The sequence below is a fragment of the Pelodiscus sinensis genome, chromosome 4, assembly GCF_049634645.1.
Source record: "Pelodiscus sinensis isolate JC-2024 chromosome 4, ASM4963464v1, whole genome shotgun sequence".
NCBI classification, from domain to species: Eukaryota; Metazoa; Chordata; order Testudines; family Trionychidae; genus Pelodiscus; species Pelodiscus sinensis.
The window spans coordinates 98901277-98922068 of NC_134714.1; the positions used below are offsets into that span (position 1 = coordinate 98901277).

Here is a 20792-nt window from a genome sequence, read left to right on the forward strand (position 1 = left end):
GTGTACCCAGCTGCAGGGATTGTGGCCTTCCCACCCACTGTCAGTGTGAGATGACAAGGAAGAGCAGCTGGCTCTATCTAGGCTGGAAGATGGACTGATTGGTTTGTAGTGGTGGAGCACATTGACAGAAGCACTTGGAGTTGTAACTGGTGGTCTTGGTTGACACGAAGAAAATGGTAACTAACATGAGTTGCTTTTTACATTTTGCTGATAGTTAATCTGGTTAGCTTAGATGGTGAGTTTGTCAGGGCCATATCTTCCCCTGTGTTTGCAGAGCATTACCACAATGGGACCCTACTGTAAATAATAATACTAATAATTGCATAAATAATAATAGCACCTTCAGTACAGCACCCCTGGGTACTAACTGAAGCTTTGGTTCAATACAGAGAGCAGTGTCACCTGGTGAATTTCCCGCACCTTTCCTAATAGATCTGGAGTTTTCTATGCATGATTCCCCCTAGCTTATGTGGTCTAATGAGATCACAGTCCAAAGTGGCATATCTGTAAGTATATCTCAGTCAGTGGATAGGTGTACACATTAAAAAAAGCCATAAAATGGCACCTTTGTTGCTCTCCTCATTGAGGATTTGTGGTGTCTGAGATAAATTAATATCTAAATAAGGTTGTATGATACCACATCCTACATAGGGTAGGACAAGTGAAGTACATTGTAAACTAGGGCTACGTGTTTAAAATTGTGATCATGTTTACATTATTAATTCCTGTACTTATAACTGACTTTGGGGCAGTACTTAATATGCTGGACTTAGTATCATGGATTCTCTTAACTTTCCACAGTGCTATGTTATGACAGCACCCATCAATTTATGCTTGGAGTCAGATTAATGGTGGCAGAGAATGTAGCCCACTCCTTTTATTCTCTCAGTAGCTGGGTTTTGTGCTAAAATAACGAGGCCTGAAACAGTTAACGGTGCTGACATTTACCTGTCAGGCCTTAAACTCTATGGCTATGTCTACATTGGCCCCTATTCCGTAATAGGGATGCTAATGTAGCACTTTGGAATAGGCAAATCCGCGGGGGATTTAAATATCCCCCGCGGGATTTGCATTTTCATGGCTGCCGCTTTTTTCCGGCTTGTAGATAAGCCGGAGAAAAGCGCCAGTCTGGACGCGATCCTCCGGAAAATAAGCTCTTTTCCGGAGGATCTCTTATTCCTACTTGAAAGAGCTTATTTTCCGGAGGATCGCGTCCAGACTGGCGCTTTTCTCTGGCTTATCTACAAGCCAGAAAAAAGCGGCAGCCATGAAAATGCAAATCCCGCGGGGTATATTTAAATCCCCTGCGGATTTGCCTATTCCAAAGTGCTACATTAGCATCCCTATTACGGAATAGGGGCCAATGTAGACGTAGCCTCCGGCTGTGTCTAGATTGGCAAGTTTTTCTGCAAAAGCAGAAATCAGTCTGAAATCAGTGCTTCTTGCAGAAATACTATGCTGCTCCCGTTCGGGCAAAAGTCCTTTTGCGCAAAGCTTTTGCGCAAAAGGGCCAGTGTAGACAGCTCAGATTTGTTTTCCGCAAAAAAGCCCCAATCGCAAAAATGACGATCGGGGCTATTTTGCGGAAAAGAGCGTCTAGATTGGCACGGACGCTTTTCCGCAAAAAGTGCTTTTGCGGAAAAGCATCCATGCCAATCTAGACGCTCTTTTCCGCAAATGCTTTTAATGGAAAACTTTTCCGTTAAAAGCATTTGTGGAAAATCATGCTAGTCTAGACATAGCCTATGATTCTATGTTAGGTTTCAGAGTCAACATATCCCTAAAATGAGTGGGGATACTACCGTCTTCAGAGAGCAGTTGTTTTAGCCTGGCTCAGGAAGGAAACAGTTCACTGGTTGGGTTGATCCACATTTTGCTTGCAGTCATAAGCGCCGCACAGCGGTTCACTTTCACCATATGCTGGTAACACTTCACTTTGCTCTCAGTGACACTTGCTCTCTGGTAAGAGGAAGGAGCATATCTGACAGGCTGTGGATGGACATACATCTAGCGCTCCTTAGCCAATACAACACAGAGGAAAAATTCCAAATTCAGTTATTCATTAAGGCAATAGATGAGGGAGAGAGCAATATCTGTAGTCTAAAGTAGTGTTAGAGTTCTTGATTCCTGTGTGCTTAAGAGGTTGTGTTTTTACAGAATGTCTCTGGAATTATTAAGGAGCATTTTCCAAGGATAAGACAGCTTGTTCTTCCATAAATTTAGTTTTTCAAAGAGTTGAGTAGTATTTTAATACTCGAGTAGAAGTTTTGGCAGGTCTTTTGTCACAGGAGGAAGAAGTACAAAAGAACTCCAACCTATTTGCCACTTAACCAGTCTGAGTTAAGTAGATGCAGCTAGGACACAAACAGTAGGATTCTGCCAAAGTAATACCACCTGTCTGAGTAAATAGATGAGTTAACAGATTGAGCTTTAAGGAGGAGAAAGGCCTAAGTACTATTGTGTATGCATCTAAGAGGAGCAACTGGTGCTGCCATCATGAGCTGAGTGCTCCTAAATCTGAATGTTAGAACACTACTTTATCTACACCCAGGTTCCAGAAGCCAGTATCTGAGCCTGCTGGACCTAACCATAGAACTCTTGTCATTGTAGTATTTGAGCATCTTACAGTCATTAATGGATTGCATCCTCACAACGTTCTCATGAGGTAGGGGGCATTATTTTTCTTTTACAGGTGAAGAACGGAATGCTCTTAAATTCTGAGATATAAGTTCTGTAACATGCTGGTAGATATCTGAAGTATTTCCATGAAGACAGATAATGCTTTTAGAAGACCCGTTTGTACTAGCCCAATGAGTGCCAGTTTCATCATCCATCATTAGAAAGCCTAATTCGAACTACCTACTCCGTGCCGCGTGTAGCAGTGGGCACGGAGTCCGAACTACCGGGGATTTAAAAATGGCGGCGCCCGGCAAGATGCAAATGAAACCCGGGATATTTAAATCCCGGGATTCATTTGCAACTTCGATTGACTACATTAACCACCCTAGTTCGAACTAGGGTGATAGTGTAGACATACCCTCTGAAATTAAACATGAAAGTCTGGTAGGGTGTGTTACTGGGGTGTTATGCTTGAAAGGAATCACCACAGAGTTTATAGAAAAATTGAACAAACACATAATTTTGTTTTCCTTATAGTTAAGCCAGTTAAGTTTCCCTCCTATATTGTGAGAGATGGAGGGAGGTAGGGTCAAATGAAAGAAGACTTGGAGCTAGGCTAAAAAAATCCCCTCAACTCTTAGCAAAAGATAACTATTTCCAGACTTTTTCATGCACATCTTATTACAGCTTTGGGAAAGCCATGTATAATATCTGGTCCATCATTTCTTCACCCATCTTCAGTATACCAGTATTATTTTCTAATGGAAAACTTCCATTGCTTTCAGTAGATTTTGATGTAAGCCTTAAGTCAGAAGTGGGGAACTTCCAGCCCAAGCACTGCATGTGATTTCCTGAGTTAGCCTCTGGCAGGCTCCCAAATGGTTTGTTTAGGGGAGCATCTGCAGGCAAACAAACTAACCCTGGCAAACCATGCGTGGAACGAGGTGTACAGATAGTTCAGAATGGCTTGCTAGTTCGAACTATCTAGCCCGTGCCGCGTGTAGCCGCGCGGCACGGGATTCGAACAAGCCGGCATTTAAAAATGGCGGCTCCCCGCTTATGCAAATGAAGCCCGGGAAATTCAAATCCCGGGTTTCATTTGCAAGTGCGGTATGCCTACATTACCATACTAGTTTGAACTAGGGTGGTAGTATAGACATACCCTTACTGTTTAACCAGAGGTCTGGGCAGGGCCAGCTCGAGCCATTCCTGCGCCCCGGGCAGTGGGCACGCGACGTATGCACGGCCCCACCCCCCGGCACGCTGCGCACCTTACACTTGCAATCGGGCGTGCGGTGCCTGATTGCAGCTCTAAGGGGCGCCGTGTGGCCCCCGGGCATACAGCACCTGATTGCAGCTCTAAGGGGCGCCGCACGGTCCCCAGCCCCGGGCATGCAGTGCCTGATGGCAGATCTAAAGGGCGCCGCGCGGCCTTCGGCCCCAGGCACATGGCGCCCCTTACAGCTGCCATCAGGTGCCCCCCATAGGTTGGCGCTCTGGGCAGCTGCCCGGCTAGCCCCCCCCTTTAATCCAGCCCTGGGTCTAGGCCCAACTGGAGCAGCCCCTCAGCCGCAGCACAGTAAGCCTAGCTGGCAGGACCATGACTGCAGTGGGCCAGGCTGGAGGAGCCCCGCCCACAGAGGGCCAACCTGTAGGAGCCTGCTGCCTAGAGCGGGGTGACCAGCAGGGCCGTGGTGGCCCCTGCCTGGAGCAGCTCCCCTGCTGTGGCACCCCAGCTGCTCTGCATCAGTCCTCCAACAGCGAACCAGTTAAATCATATCATTTTAATTATTTAATAGATGAACTGTATGAATGGGTATTTACTTCCCTAGGCCTGGTCTATGCTAGGACTTTACATAAACTTTAGTTGCATACGGGCTCCTTTCTAAGTGATGCATCCACACTACCATAAGGGCTGCTGAAGTCGATTTCTGTACTCCAGCTTTTCATGAGGAGCAGTGTTATTCCTGACCTTGCACGGTTGAAGTGTAGATGCAGCCTTGCCAGAAAGTTGATGTTATTGGCCACCTGGAGGCCCCCCACCCCCTGCAGCTCCCCCAGCTCCCCCTTCTCACTGCTTTGGCCAGAACTTGTGCCTCTACTACTCTCGTGAGCTCAAAAAGCCCTAGGAACAGTAGAAAGGTCTGTCTTGTGTGGCCAGTGTTGTTAGCCCGTGCTGAGCAAGCAGCACACTGCAGCACATGTGGAAATAACTTCCAACAATCCTTTGAACGCTGCAACGACTTCCAGTTCCCAGGGTCAGAGAAGTGCATCAGTCTGGAGTGTCCAGGACATCTTGTGGGGACACTTACATTGAGGTATGGGGAAATGAAGCCATCCTGCACAAGCTCAGAACCAGCAAAAGGACTGCCGAGGTTTACAGCAGGATCACAAGCTGCCTTGAGGTTAAAGGCTATTCCAGTGCAGAGTAAAAATCAAGGAGCTGTACCAGTCCTCCATAAGAAAAGGAAGAGAGGAGATGGTGTAGTGTAGCACCTCAAACATGCCGCTTCTATAACCAGCTGGACGTGATTTTAGGGAAGGGGGTAGCCAGCTTCAAGAGTGCTGCTATATGTAGTTTGGGGACTGGGCTATGATGCATTGATTAGGCCTGCTGCTGAAAAACTTCACTGCCTTCACTACATTTTATTTTAGGGTGACAGAAAGTCAGCCATAGTGGATGTATGATTGCCTGCCATTTTATTTATGGGCAACATAACTGGAAACCGTATACCTGTGCAACAAAATGTAATTTTTTTACAACAAATCAACAATCCATCTGAAGGTCAGTTAACAAAATCTAGCAAGATTATTCTGTGATCTTGTCCCTTCTCAAGAGCCTATATTTTGATTACAGTGCTCGTTTGTATGTAAATAAATGAAAAATCTTTATCTAGTTTGGTCACTTGCTAAGAGTAGTAGAAGGAAGTTGTTTTGTAATTAAGTGCAAATTGTGAATGTTGTAGAACATTTTTTTAAAAGGCATTGATTCATTTCAATTAGTTTACATATTTAAAAATATAAAATATATTTAAAAATGTGAAAAGATATTGATGTTTCTAGCAAAATAATGGAAAAATAAGATGTATTTTTTCACAGTGCCTTTAAAACAATGAAACAATACATGCATTTTTGAACAGAGTCTGCTAAAATAAATGGACACATTGCTCAAGGAAAAATGGTAAGAAAAGAGACAGAAAAACTGGAGTTTATCCTTGAACAGTTAATTATCAAATAGTGGCTCTTTGTTTTGAAAAGAATACAAGGAGCTTGATTGTTGTTTTGTATGTCACTGAAGTGCTGAGAAGCTGATTTAAAAGAAACCATTATAAACTTAACTGCTCCTTTCTTTGTATAGTTTCCTTTTAATCTGATGAACTGCTGGAGCAGATGGATGTATCAGACTGAATTTTTGTTAGAGTCATGCTAGTTAGAAAATCAAACGATGCACAGCATTTTCTATAGTTGAAAGGTCTTCTAAGAACTGTGGTCTTTAAATGGGAGCTTCCGGAGGCAATATGAGGGAATCCTCAAAACTCTCCTTTTCCTTTTTAGCAAACAGTGATCTGTTTAAATTAAACTTAATTTAGCATACTTCAGTCTGTGGTACCGTGGGTTTAAATGTACCTTTTTTTCAATGAGAAAAATGTTTTGTATGAAAGTTTTTTTTTTGCTTGTGGTAAAATGTTTAAACGCTGATTTTCAGAGCTGTTGAAAGTCTACAGCAAGTTTCAGCTGGAGTTTAAGATGGCCAGCACCTCTAAAAATCAAACAATCTGTTTCTCAGTGCTAGCTGTAATATATAACGACACTAAGATAAGTAATAGACTTAAAAAAACATCAATGAGTGATGATTAATATGCAGGTTTGCATAACAGTGTATGTACAGGTGTGTTACAAAATACGTACCAGCAGAGGTGTTTTCAAAGCTGGAGCCAGCTCAGCTAATAATACCATTACACACAGGGAATCTATTCAGGGTTCAAATGTCCAAAACAATGTAAATGTAACTAAATCGGAATGACCCAGAAACTCCTATTCTGGGTGCATCACTGAGTCTCCTCACTGCATAAATATCTCTGAGCAAATACTGTTCTTGAACCAATTAGCTGCTTACTAGAACTTAACTTTGTGCTGTTTTAGAAACAAAAATGTACTCATTGGTGGAAATAGTCTAAAATTTTGTATCAGCCTTCCTATTTGGCACAGAGAGTAGGAACCAGGTGGACACAGGAGATTTTACAAAGAGCATGGGGTTTAATAAAGGGTTATCTTGTAAACACGAGTTGAAGAAAGAGCAGGGGACAAGGATTGCATCCTTGCTTATATTCATACAGTGCTTACCTCCATAGTCATACAGTGATTCTTATTGGGGTGTTTACGTGCTGCTGCAATATTCCTAATTGCTCTAATTTGTTTTGCTTTGAAAAATAAAAAAGTGTGTCTATACAGAGCCCTAACTACCTGAACACATACTTAATATTACAACAAAACAACCCTCCAGTAGCATTAAATAATTATTCTGATATTGTTCTGCAATCCAGTACCTACTTAAAAAAAACCCCAAAACTTGGTTTCACCCTCCCATCATTTTGGGAAGCCCTCATCAAAAACTGTCAAACAGTGTATTTAATAAGATTGAGAAAGGTATGAAACTGTCTATGTTTGTTATGTATATAAATGTCTCTTGTAATTAAAAATACATTTTTGGGGGATAAATCTCATGCTTCAGAGTTTAAACTAGTCTCTAGCTATTGCAGATCAGGATGAGACTCATTGTGGGAGGCTAGATTACTCAACTTCTGGCTACTGCAGAGTTGTGAATGTAACCAGTCAGACATGACCCCCCTTCCGTCCTCTCCACTGGCATCTAGCTGACTGGACATACTTCTCTACGGGTATGTCTACAGTACCCCGCTAGTTCGAACTAGCTGGGTAGTGTAGACATACCCTGCTTTCCCCTTTTCCCTTGATCCTACCTCTCTTAGTTACAATTTATGTTAAGCTCTGTATCATGTCTTTGGTGTGTTAACTCACATTATTTACATTAGGTCTTTTGAGTATGTCAAGCAATCCAATTTATGGTAGGTTTCTAGTTACTCACGGCCAGGAGGCTGGATTTTACCTAGAAACCATATTGCTTAATGTATGCTTATGAATATGTATGTAACCTGTGGAATGTGTGTGGGATGTGAATGAGAAATACCCAATCAAAGGCAGTTTAGGATCTGTGACCTTTTAAAGCAAAGACACCTGCAAGCAGATACATTAACTAAGAAATGACCAGAAAATCTTTCTTTCTCCTGGACAAGATGTAACATCACAGCAGAAACTTCGGACCGGCCCAGAGACAGTAGAGCCTCCTGCATGTCTAAAGAGATCTCCCAAAGAACATCATGCTCGAGTCCTCAAGAAGCTGACGCCTGGCCAACACTCAAGCCACCAGTGAAATCAAAAGTAATCGACACCATACTTGCAGCCTGCCTCCAAACTGCCAGCATGAATGTGTGTGTGAGTGTGTGCATGTGTGAGAGAGAGAATGAATCACTTTACTCTTAAGAGTCTGTACCAGTAAACAACCCCAAAAGCAATCCTGCTCCAGCTCACCCTTTGTCCGGGTCTGTTCCTCAGCATGTCTGAGAAAGTGCAACAGTTACACCCTTCTCTGCAGCTTTTGTTCCTTTATAATTACTGCAGTGTATTACTGGTCCCATGAGTTCTGTTGAGCTATACAACAGCAAGTTGTGGGTGCTTTCAGTAGTTCTAGGTATTCTATATCACATGTTGTGAAATAATAAAGATGAAACTATGTTTCCAAAACTAGATTTTTTATTGCATACAAAACCAGTGTGTAGAAACTACATGCAATAAAAACACAGTAAGACTCTTTGAAATACAGGCAGTCCCCGGGTTACGTACAAGATAGGGACTATAGGTTTGTTCTTAAGTTGAATTTGTATGTAAGTCGGAACTGGCTCCAGATTCAGCTGCTGCCACTGAAACTGACCAGGGGCTGACTACAGGAAGCCGGAGGCAGAGTTACTCTGCCCCCAGCTTCCTGGAATCAGCCTGATCAGTTTCAACAGCAGCTAAATCTGGAGCCTGGGACAGAACAGCTGGGGCACTGCCTGGTAGGTTCCCACAGGACCAACCCGGCAGCACCCCAGCTACTCTACCCAAGGCATCCCGCAACAAAAGCCTGGTCTGCTGAGGGGGGGGGGGGGGGCGCACTAGCTGCGCCCCCTCCCCCCCAGCAGACCAGGGAGACCCGAGGAAAGCCGCACAGGCGGAGGGACCCTGCTGCCCGTGCGGCTTTGCTCCTGTCTCCCTGGGGTGCTGGGGGGAGTCCCCCTCAGCACACCAGGGAGACCCGAGCAAAGCCGCACAGGCGGAGGGACCCCGCCGCCCGTGTGGCTTTGCGCCTGTCCCCCTGGTCTGCTGGGGGGGGAGGTCCAGCAAAGCCGCTTTGCTCGGGTGTCCCTGGTCTGCTGGGGGGTCCAGCGGCTTTGCTGGACCCCCCCAGTAGACCAGGGAGACCGGGGGAAGCTTTTCTCGCCCCGGAGGACACGGGCGGCGACTCGCCGCCCGTGAGCTCCGGGGCGAGAAAAGCCCCGTTCGTAAGTGCGGATCCGACATAAGTCGGATCCGCGTAAGTCGGGGTCTGCCTGTAGTTAATGGAACAGAACTAACTGGAAAGAACATTCCTGTCCATTTCAGTCCATTTTGGCTGCCCATACAGCAACTGTGGTGCTCAAAGGTTAGCGCACATGAAGCTGCAGTTGTCCATACTGACCCTGGCAGTGGCTTGATAGGGGAAGTGGTGCTGCCCCTGATGCCACAAAGGATGTTGTGGGTGTGTAGGGAGGAGCTAGAATGGAGTTCTCCATTGACTGAAATAGGGATATCACCAGTTAACCAGTAAGAGTCACCCAGTAAGGGTGAGGCCTACCGGTTACTGGTTAACTGGCGGCTCAGTCAGGCTGGAGCAGCCCCCTGCCGCTAGTGCGGTGCAGTGGGCCCAGCCTGGCCTTAGCAGACCCAGCCTGGCTGGAACAGCTGTAGCATGGTGGGCCCAGCCACGAGTAGGTGGGCCGCCTTAAGCCCGGCCGGGCCCAAAACACCACACTAAGGTCCCCCGGCTGTGGGATCCTGTTTGAAGAATTAACTGGTTAAACCAGGGGTGGCTTATAATTTTTTACTGAGGACCACTTCAGAAATTTTTGAAGTGGCCCAGGCCAGCCCTGAAAGGGGCGGGGCCTCAGGTGGAAGGAGCAGGGCCAGGACACTTCCATGCTTCCCACCCACAGACCCTGATTGGTCTGGGGGTGGGGGAGCACAAAGTCTTTGCACCCCCAGAGAGAACAGCTGGTGGTTCCCTCTAGGTGCCAGTGCCCCTAGCAGTGGGAGGAGAGCTTGTGCACTGCCCCCTGGGAAGGGGGAGCACATGAAGTCTCTTGCTTCCTGCCTCCACCCTGCAAGGGAGCACCACGCTTAGAGTCAGTTTCTACCTGAGCAGCAGCTGGAAGTTGACTTTAACTGCTGAGCCCCTTGCAGGGTGGAAGCAGACTTCATGTGCTCCCCCGCCTCCAAACTCTGATTGGCCTGGGGGGTGGGGGAAGCATGCAAAGTCTCCTCCCACACAGCCCCTGTCCTGCAAGGAGTGTGCAGTGCTTAGAACCACTGCACTCCTCACAGGGTGAGAGGAGACTTAGCGCATTAGAGACTTAGTCGTCCTCTTTTCCCTCCTTATCTGGTCAGGGGCTCTGGAAGTATGGAAGGGAGAGCTCGGCCAAGCCTTAGCAGCAGAAATAGACAAAACACTCAGACACACATAGTCATAATGAAAAGCAAAAATTAAGATTCAAAACTCCCTTCCCTTGCTTCCATAACATTTTAAACAAGACATGCTTATTCACAGCTTCCCTCTCGAGTCCCACCGATGGTGACTATGACCCAAAGGGAGCTTAGGTGGAAGGGAAATGTGGAGGGAATTGCATGAAACAGTACCATTTTGGCCTGTCTTTCCATGAGTGCAGGACAATGGCTTTGAGCCGTAGTACTGTTTTCCACATGCACTCGTGACTTTTGCTGATATTTTTCTGCTACAAATATCAAAGGCACAGAAAGCACAGCTGCTGCTAGTGTCCTAACGTCCCCTGGGCCCATATGCTTCTAGCTTGTGTCCTGCAATGATGCCTGCCACAGAGTGGGATGGGAAAGTGCCCTACCATGGAAGAAATAAGGCTGTCTTCCCCAGAAACCTTCAGGAGAGGATTGCAAAGTATTTCCATGAACATTTCATTGAGCTCTCTCATGAGGATTCAGGGGATATCCATGTGCACATCAACAAACTGTTTTGGTTTTGCATGAATCCCCACCCCACCTAACTCTACATGGGAATGAAAAGCAGACAACAGCTCTGCCTCTCCTCTTTGTGTTGCTACTTCTTCTAGTACATAAAAACATAAGTACGACCATACTGGGTCAGACCAAAGGTCCATCTAGCCCAGTATCCTGTCTGCCAAGAGTGGCCAATACCAGATGCTCCAGAGGGAGGGACATACTCAGGTAGATCTTGTAGCCACTGAAGCTGCACAGCCTGACTCTGCGAGGGGAAGAGGAACCAGAGCAGGTTAGAGGGGAGGAGCAGCCAGGACCTGCGGAGAACTCGGCTCTAAGGATGGAGCCGGGTGGTGGAGCCAGCCGGCTGGTGGCACTTACTTCATGATGGCGGCACCAGCAGCTCCGGCGAGCCTGGCAGCTTAGAGGAAGAGCAGATCATGGGAAACTGCCTTCTATACACAGCATGGGGCACCATGGGAAACGCACACTGAGCAGTGTATCACAGGACGAAGTACCCCAGTTTCCAGCCTGAGGAATTTCTTCCCCTCTCCTTCAAATTCGCTTAAAAATGGCTGCTGTTGGCACCGGGGGGAGCCCTTGTCAGGGGACTTCACAGCTAAAATGCCCAGAAATTATTTTTTGTGCATGGATTAAAGCAGCCAATTCAGCGCACGGCATCCTATTGCCTGGTGTCGTTAGCAAGCAAGAAGCATGGCGGCGGCAAGGAGTGAGGCGCCTATATTGGCCCTGGGAGCCAGGGAAGGCTCCATAGTCAATTGATCAGGCTAGGAGTTTCAAAAGTTGAGTCCAACATTACCTTGTGATGCTGACATTCATACTCTAATTCTGAATAAAAATCAAATAATTAAACTGGAATACCTGGAGAAATGCAGGAACTTAAGGCAGCTGTCAGTAGCCAACAATCGACTTGTAAGGATAATGGGTGTGGTAAAACTGACTCAGCTTCGGGTACTAAACTTGCCTCACAACAGTATTGGTTATTTGGGGGGCCTTAAGGATTTGGTGCACTTGAAATGGCTAAACCTGGCAGGAAATAACCTTAAGACAATGGATCAGCCCAATACCTGCACTTCCCTTCAACACCTTGATTTTTCAGACAACAATATAGCTCTCTATGCTTTTATGTCTAAAGACTCTGCTGCTGCATGGAAATATTATAACCTCACTTCGTGTGGCACCTGTTTGCTTACCTCAGAGTCTGACTATTCTTTCCTTGGCAGAAAATGAAATCAGATACTTAAATGAGATTTCTTTCGTGGCTTCCTTTTCTGAGTTGGAGCAGTTGTCAATTATGAACATCTCTTGTGTGATGGCCACACCTTCTATTCCTGGATTTGACTATCAGCCGTATATTATAAGCTGGTGTCCGAATCTTTTGGATGGATATGTGATTTCTCAGAAATAAAGTTTGAAAGCAGAATGGCTTTATAGTCAGGGTAAAGGACGATCATATTGACCTGGCCAGCATGTTCAGTTAGTTCAGCATCTGGCCACTGTTTGTCCTCTTATCTCTTCATTTGATCTCCAGACTGAAGAGGATGCCAAACTGGAAAAAATACTCAATAAGCAGAGGCTTCATCAGAAGCAGCTGATGTACCAAAGCCAAAATGATGGGCCACCTACATCTTCTACTCCCAATAAAGCGGTGCCCACAACATATGAACACAACAGCTCAACCCAGGGACCCTAGATAATTCTTGAAAGTGAACCTATTCTCCAAAAGAATTCTTGGGTTGGGCCAAGTTCCTATGCAGTTAAGAATGTCTTTCCAGCTGCAGTGCAAGCTGAAAGAAACTATCACAAGGAGCTGTACCTGGAGGATATATAGACTGATGAGGACAAACTGAACTGCAGATTTCTGTCCTCAGAGTCTACTTTTATGCCACTTGCTTCAGGACTGTCTCCAGTATCTCCCACTACAGAATTAAGGCTACATGGAATCAATTTGAAGCTAGAAGATTATAATGATAATACAGTTATTGAATTTGTGAAAGAGATTCATCAAGATGATGACAACAAGCAGGAAAAGACTTCTGGGTTACAAAAGATTGTTCCTTCAAAGAAGCAGAAACTGTGGAAACTCAAGAGGAAGATGATGAGGATGGAATATTGCCTTCCCCAAATACAGCAATGGTCACTGCTAACCCAATTGCTAGTATTAATGATTAGTATTGAGTAGATCAGTGAAAAGTTGATAGCGATGAGCTGCTATGCTGGGTTGGGCACCATCACTCCATTTAAACATTGCAATGGGACATTGCTTACCTAAGGTTCCTTCTCCCCTGTGCTTAGCTGCTGTGACTGCCAGGACTGTGGTAGTATCAAACAGGTCATGGCTTGGGGCATAGCTGGGTCACCCGATAACATGTCACCTTCCTACTCCTTTTCCTTCTCCTCTTTCTGTTCATGGCAGTCAGGGTCTACATCTTGGGCTCCTCCGAGGTATCCATAGTGAGCAGTGGGGCCCTGATGGTGTCTCTATCAGGTGTGACTTGCAGCTGGTTGTGGTTCCTTTGCTTTCATGTGACACTGTCGTTGATTCTTGTTGTATCCCTGGAGGTAATCATCACACATGTGTCAATGTTTCCACAGCTGGTCCATTGCAGTGCCTGCATGGTCACATCTTGCCTCATGCCCAGGAGAACCAATATCTCCTGTCTTCTCCAGAGTGGAGCATCTCTGTTGTACATTGCCAGCATGGTTGGCTGGGAAGTTGTATGCAATAAGGGAGTATTGTTGGATATGCTTGCCAAGCTGGCCAATCAGGGAAAAAATATTTTTTTTAAAATGCAGGCATTTTAAAGGGTGTATGTGGCTTCCTGTCTCTGTGACCAGGGGCAGTGGATTTCACAGTTGTGATCAGAGCAGTCAGTGTCACACATTGTGGGGCAGTTGCTGGCATACTGTGAGGCTAGATGTAGGTCATGCAGTATCTATACTTGCACTGTGTCAATCTTTGTGCTTTGACGTGAATAATGTAGCTGGAGTTGATGTATCTTAATTCGAGTTACCCTGGCCTCCCTAGTGTGGGGGACTTCTTGATCCGGTGGAGTACTGGAGTCAAAAGGAGTGCAATCAGCAATCGATTTAGTAGGTCTTTACTAGACTTGCTAAATTGATCCCCGGGAGATTGACCCCTGCAGCGCTGAATTTCTAGTAAGCGTAGTCTAGGCCACAGTGCCATTTGGAAGGAGGTATTACTGTGATGCTATAGCAGGGTGCTTAAACTGGTGGGAAATGATTTTTAAGTGTAGGCCCATGCACAACTAGGAGGTTGTTGCACGGTGGCTTACATGTTCCTAACTTTGTAGAGTAGGCCTGAGTACAAATCAGTGTAATCACTGAATTTACAGAGACAAGGTGGAGGAAGTAATATCTTTTTTAGAGACTACTTCTATTGGTGACAGATCTGTCACCTACCTTCCTTCTAATATTCTGGGACAAACACAGATACATCATCATTATTATCACTAAATGGTAATTTGAGCTAAATGTATTTTGGGAATACAATTTTGTTTGTATCAAGATTAACAATAGGTATAATAAAATTATAATAGGTATAATAAAATTAAATTTCTATGTCTGTCATTATAACAGTCCAATCAGTATGCTCTCTATAGAATATCTGTAGTTATTTAAACTACTATACTGCTTTGGTCCTGAATTCATCTTTTGTCTTAGGCAATTATTGCTAAAGTCAGTATTCTGTTGTGCATGTAAATAACATGAAGATTTCTCAGTATTCAACATTCCACACTAAATTTACTTTATTCATTTTTAAATATTTCTGTATTATTTAGGCTTAATCAAAGATATATAATAATCTGAACTTTCATATCAGTAGTGGTCCAAACAAACATTCAGAATCTGACTGACTTCAGTGGAGTGGAGTTGAGTCCAAAGCACACAAACCGAGCATGGCATCTTACTGCCATCCTTGTCTAGATAAACTCTGTATTAAAAACTGAGTACAGAACTCAGGATTTGGTCCCATGCATTTAAAAACAAAATCTGTTTTCATGTGGTATTTAAGTAATTTCCAGCTTCAAGTAACTTCATACATTTGTGAATTCTTTCATGCATGAATCTTTATGCACAGTATAGAAAGCAGTTCTGTCTTGGGGTGACAGCACTTCTGTACACTAATAAGCCCATATCCCTCAGTCTCTTCTCATAAGTCATGTGCTCCAGCCCCCTAATCATCTTCGGTGCCCTCTGCAGGACCCTCTCCAATGTGTCCACATCCTTTCTGTAATGAGTATATGAGTGCATAGGGCAGGGAGAATGGGGGGGAGAGGGGCTCAGAGCCTGGGGTTGAGCATATGGGGCGGCTCAGCCATGAGGTGGGGGTTCAGGAGTGAGGGCAGGGGGCTAGGAGGCCAGGGATGGGAAGCTAACTGGTGCAGCGAGGGTGGCCGTGCTGTGGTGGCAGCTCATCCTGGGGGACCTGGGCTGTGCTCTCTGGCTGGTACCAAATCCTGCGAGGCCAGGGCTGCAGTGTGGTTGGTGGTGCCTCCTGGGAGGCCAGGGGTACATGGGCTGGTCCAGACTGCAGCTTGACTCAGGGAGGGGTGCGAAGCTCGGAGGGAAAGCCCTGGATTCCACTGCCAGCCCCATGGCCTGCAGCTGGTCTGGGGGAATCATAGAATCATAGAATCATAGGACTGGAAGGGACCTCGAGAGGTCATCGAGTCCAGCCCCCCGCCCTCAAGGCAGGACCAAGCTCCATCTACACCATCCCTGACAGATGTCTATCTAACCTGTTCTTAAATATCTCCAGAGAGGGAGATTCCACCACCTCCCTTGGCAATTTATTCCAATATTTGACCACCCTGACAGTTAGGAATTTTTTCCTAATGTCCAATCTAAACCTCCCTTGCTGCACTTTAAGCCCATTACTCCTTGTCCTGTCCTCAGAAACCAAGAGGAACAAATTTTCTCCTTCCTCCTTGTGACACCCTTTTAGATATTTGAAAACCGCTATCATGTCCCCCCCTTAATCTTCTTTTTTCCAAACTAAACAAGCCCAGTTCATGAAGCCTGGCTTCATAGGTCATGTTCTCTAGACCTTTAATCATTCTTGTCGCTCTTCTCTGTACCCTTTCCAATTTCTCCACATCTTTCTTGAAATGTAGCGCCCAGAACTGGACACAGTACTCCAGCTGAGGCCTAACTAGTGCAGAGTAGAGCGGAAGAATGACTTCACGAGTTTTGCTTACAACACACCTGTTGATACAACCTAGAATCATATTTGCTTTTTTTGCAACAGCATCACACTGTTGACTCATATTCAACTTGTGGTCCACTATGACCCCTAGATCCCTTTCTGCCATGCTCCTTCCTAGACAGTCGCTTCCCATCTTGTATGTATGGAACTGATTGTTCCTTCCTAAGTGGAGCACTTTGCATTTCTCTTTATTAAACTTCATCCTGTTTACCTCTGACCATTTCTCTAACTTGCTAAGGTCATTTTGAATCATGTCCCTATCCTCCAAAGAAGTTGCAACCCCACCCAGTTTGGTATCATCTGCAAACTTAATAAGCGTACTCTCTATCCCAATATCTACATCATTGATGAAGATATTGAACAGTACGGGTCCCAAAACAGACCCTCGTGGAACTCCACTTGTTATCCCGTTCCAGCAGGATTTAGCACCGTTAACAACAACTCTCTGACTACGGTTATCCAGCCAATTATGCACCCACCTTATCGTGGCCCTATCTAAGTTATATTTGCCTAGTTTATCAATAAGAATATCATGTGAGACCGTATCAAATGCCTTACTAAAGTCTAGGTATATGACATCCACCGCTTCTCCCTTATCCACAAGGCTCGTTATCCTATCAAAGAAAGCTATCAGATTAGTTTGGCATGACTTGATCTTCACAAACCCATGCTGGCTATTCTCTATCACTTTATTACCTTCCAAGTGTTTGCATATGATTTCCTTAATTACCTGCTCCATTATCTTCCCTGGGACAGACGTTAAACTGACCGGTCTGTAGTTTCTTGGGTTGTTCTTATTCCCCTTTTTATAGATGGGCACAATATTTGCCCTTTTCCAGTCTTCTGGAATCTCCCCTGTCTTCCATGATTTTTCAAAGATCATAGCTGAAGGCTCAGATACCTCCTCTATCAGCTCCTTGAGTATCCTGGGATGCATTTCATCAGGACCTGGTGACTTGCTGACATCTAACTTTCCTAAGTGATTTTTAACTTGTTCTTTGTGTATCCTATCTTCTAAACGTACCCTCTCTCTGCTTGTATTCACTACGTTAGGCACAACTCCAGACTTCTCGGTGAAGACCGAAACAAAGAAGTCATTGAGCATCTCCGCCATTTCCAAGTTTCCTGTTACTGCTTCTCCCTCCTCACTGAGCAGTGGGCCTACCCTGTCCTTGGTCTTCCTCTTGCTTCTAATGTATTTATAAAAGGTCTTCTTGTTTCCCTTCATGCCTGTAACTAGTTTGATCTCATTTTGTGCCTTTGCCTTTCTAATCTTGCCCCTGCATTCCCGTGTTGCTTGCCTATATTCATCCTTTGTTATTTGTCCTAGTTTCCATTTTTTATAGGACTCCTTTTTTATTTTGAGATCATGCAAGATCTCCTTGTTAAGCCAAGCTGGTCTTTTGCCATATTTTCTATCTTTCCTACACAGCGGAATTGTTTGCTTTTGGGCCCTTAACAACGTCCCTTTGAAATACTTCCAACTCTCCTCAGTTGTTTTTCCCTTCAGTCTTGCTTCCCGTGGGACCTTACCTACAAGTTCTCTGAGCTTATCAAAATCTGCCTTCCTGAAATCCATTACCTCAATTGTGCTGGTCTCCCTTCTACCTTTCCTTAAGAGCATGAACTCTGTTATTTCATGATCACTGTCCCCCATACTGTCTTCCACTTTCAAGTTCTCAACTAGTTCCTCCCTATTTGTTAAAATCAAATCCAGAACAGCTTCTCCTCTGATAACTTTTTCAACTTTCTGAAACAGAAAGTTTTGAGTTTAGGATGTGCAGACTCAAATGAGGCTCCGGAGGCCAGTCCTGGCCTCCAGTGGCTCCCCTCTGCCCTGCAGGCTGTCAGCGCAGGAGGGGGCAGGCACTGGGGTAGTCCAAGCCTCCAGCACTCATCAAGGGCTGGAACGTGTGTATGGGAGGGACTGTGGCTAAGTGCTGGGGCTACTTACTGGTGTGCTCACAGACAAGATAGTGGAGCCTCAGCCCTGCTGGCCACTCCATTGGTGGTACAGCTGCCCCCAGTGGACACTGCAGGATAGCTCTCCCCTGCAGGCTCACTGCCACCAGTGTCCACTCTGATATCATGTTCCTCAGAACAGAAGCCCCTCCCTTTGCATGTTATGAAAACTGTCCTTTCCCGAGACCTGTGGTTGTCCTGGCACAACCAATCCTAATGTTGCTCTAAGTTAGGAGAAAAGGAAGCTGCATACCAAATTTGGTGGTCCTGGCTCTTACCGTTGAGGAGGAATTATTGAACAAACAGGCTAGCAGAGAGACACACACACAGATGTGTGTGTGTATGTGTGTGTGTGTGTATATTATATCTTCAACACTGGTAAGCACCTTAGAAATAAATAGACATATTTTTATATAATATAAAATGTGTGCATAAGTGCATTTTAAAGTGCTTAACAGTGTTGTATGAAATCGTAATATATATTTTGAATATTGTCTTCAAGGTCTTAGTATTCTTAAGTGAACTGGTTAAGTAGCATACAGTATTAGTCATAATGGTGAGTAATTGTAATACATGATCAGAAACTTCAGGGAATAGCCGAGTTAGTCTGTACAGGATAAACTTAAAAAACAACAAAAGGTCTGGTAGCACTTTATAAACTAACAAAACATGTAGATGGCATCATGAGCTTTCGTGGGCACAGCCCACTTCTTCAGATGACCGGAGTTTTGAGTTTAGGATGTGCAGACCCAAAATAAATAGGGGAGAAGGGGGAAGGAAAAAAAAGGAAGGGGAGGAGCCAGAAACAACGAGTACAGGTTATGAAAAAATCAAGGGGAAAAACAGGAAGGCAGAATAGGCAATCAGTAAGTACCTGAAGATTGGTAGTTAAAACGAAGCAGATAAGGATCAAAGTCAATAGATAGGGGGGATACTATGCCAACAAAAGCTCATGATACCATATACATGTTTTGTTAGTCTGTAAAGTGCTACCAGACCAGTTTTTGTTTTTTAAGTGTATTATGTAATACATGAGTCATTCAGACCTCTTTACAGCCAGGTATGCATTTTCTAAGAAATGGTCAATTATTTCAATAGACTAGAAAAGATGGAATGTTATCCAGAAGGCAGCATACAAAAGTCAGCTTTATTACTTAGCATTACTTAAATTACACTTCCTGATGTGTTGTTCAGATGTCCAAGTCTCCACTCTGGTTGGAGCTGTAATCTTGAGGAGTAGCTGGAGCTTTATTTCAGGCAAAGGGGTATGTAATTACAATTTTAATGTCACGGACCTTTCTTACTAAAAGAAAGAAAAACACCATGAATAAGTGCCTGTATTTGATGGGTCTTCAAAGGGTCACTTTTTTTTACTCTTTCCTCTTAGATCTTCTATCCAGATGCTCTGACTCAAAGTGAAAAGAATCAGATAAAATGATTTATGCTCCTTTAATGATAGTTCTGACTGGTGGTGTGTCAGGATATGTCTACACTACAGAGTTTTTTTCTGAAAAATGGCCGTTTTTCTGAAAAACTTCACTTTCGTCCACACTGCAACTGCATTCTTCCAAAAGAATATTGAAAGAACAGTTTTTTTTCCTGACATTGGTAATCCTCATTCTTCGAGGAAGAAGCCTTTTTCTGAAAGAGCTCTTTTGGAAAAAGGCATGTGTGGACGGGGAAGAGGGAGTTCTTTTGAAAGAAGAGGAAAGACGAAAAAGCATAGGTGCTCTGGTGGTCACTCTGTCCACAGTAATCACAGCTGAAATGCAAGATATTCACTATGGACACTATCTTTCAAAAAAGCAGATTGCTTTTTTAAATGCGCTTTTGCATTAAAACTTCTTTTGGAAGAAGTTTTTCTGGAAGATTTCTGAAAGAAGCCTGCAGTCTAGACAAAGCCTCAGGCTATGTCTGCACTACAAAGTTTTTGTGCAAAAACGGCAAAACACAGGGCTTTTGCCGGTAGAGTAATTCCTCTCCCCACGAGGAATAACTCCTTTTTGCGCTACAGCTCTTGCACAGAAAGGCAGGTGTGGATGCTCCGGAAGGGTTTTTGCACAAGAAACCCCTATCGGCAAAAGCACAGGTGCTCTGATGGCCATTCTGTGAATGGCCATTAGAGCTTTCTTGCGCAAGAGTGTCCATGCGGCTGAGGAGGCAGCAGAACGTCCCCTTGAGATGCCCGAAGGCACCCTCAACAACAATATGGGCCTTGCTGAGCCTGGCATTGAAGTGCCCCTTGCTTTGGTCCAGGTATACTGTGTAGGGCTTCATTAGCCAGGGGAGCGTAGGCTACGTCCCCCACAATACAGACCAGCATGTTCACGTCCCTGACTCTGATAGTGCAGCTAGGGAAAAAAGTGCCGATGTGCAGCTGGCCCCCCAAGTTGCTTGATCCAGCTTGTGGCCACTTTGCCGGCACCCGTATTACACAGCAGCTGCCACTTTAAAAGCTGGCTCTCCATGCTCTGCATGCTGGGGAGGGACTGGGAGGCTTTCCCCCTAGCAAAATACCTGAGCTCCCATTGGCCAATTTCCATCCAATAGGAGCTAAGAAATTTCAGGGAGGCAGGGGCAATGAGTGAACCCTCCTCCTGTGCTAGAGCAGAGCCACCTG

General features: G+C 45.0%; 1 protein-coding gene and 1 pseudogene across 2 annotated transcripts in view; both read left to right on the top strand.

The window, feature by feature from the left end:
* KIAA1549L (KIAA1549 like) overlaps window positions 1-20792 on the top strand; it is a 230017-nt gene that overhangs the window by 3216 nt on the left and 206009 nt on the right. The window lies entirely within an intron of this gene.
* Window positions 11674-13152, top strand: LOC102462147 (centrosomal protein of 97 kDa-like; annotated as a pseudogene).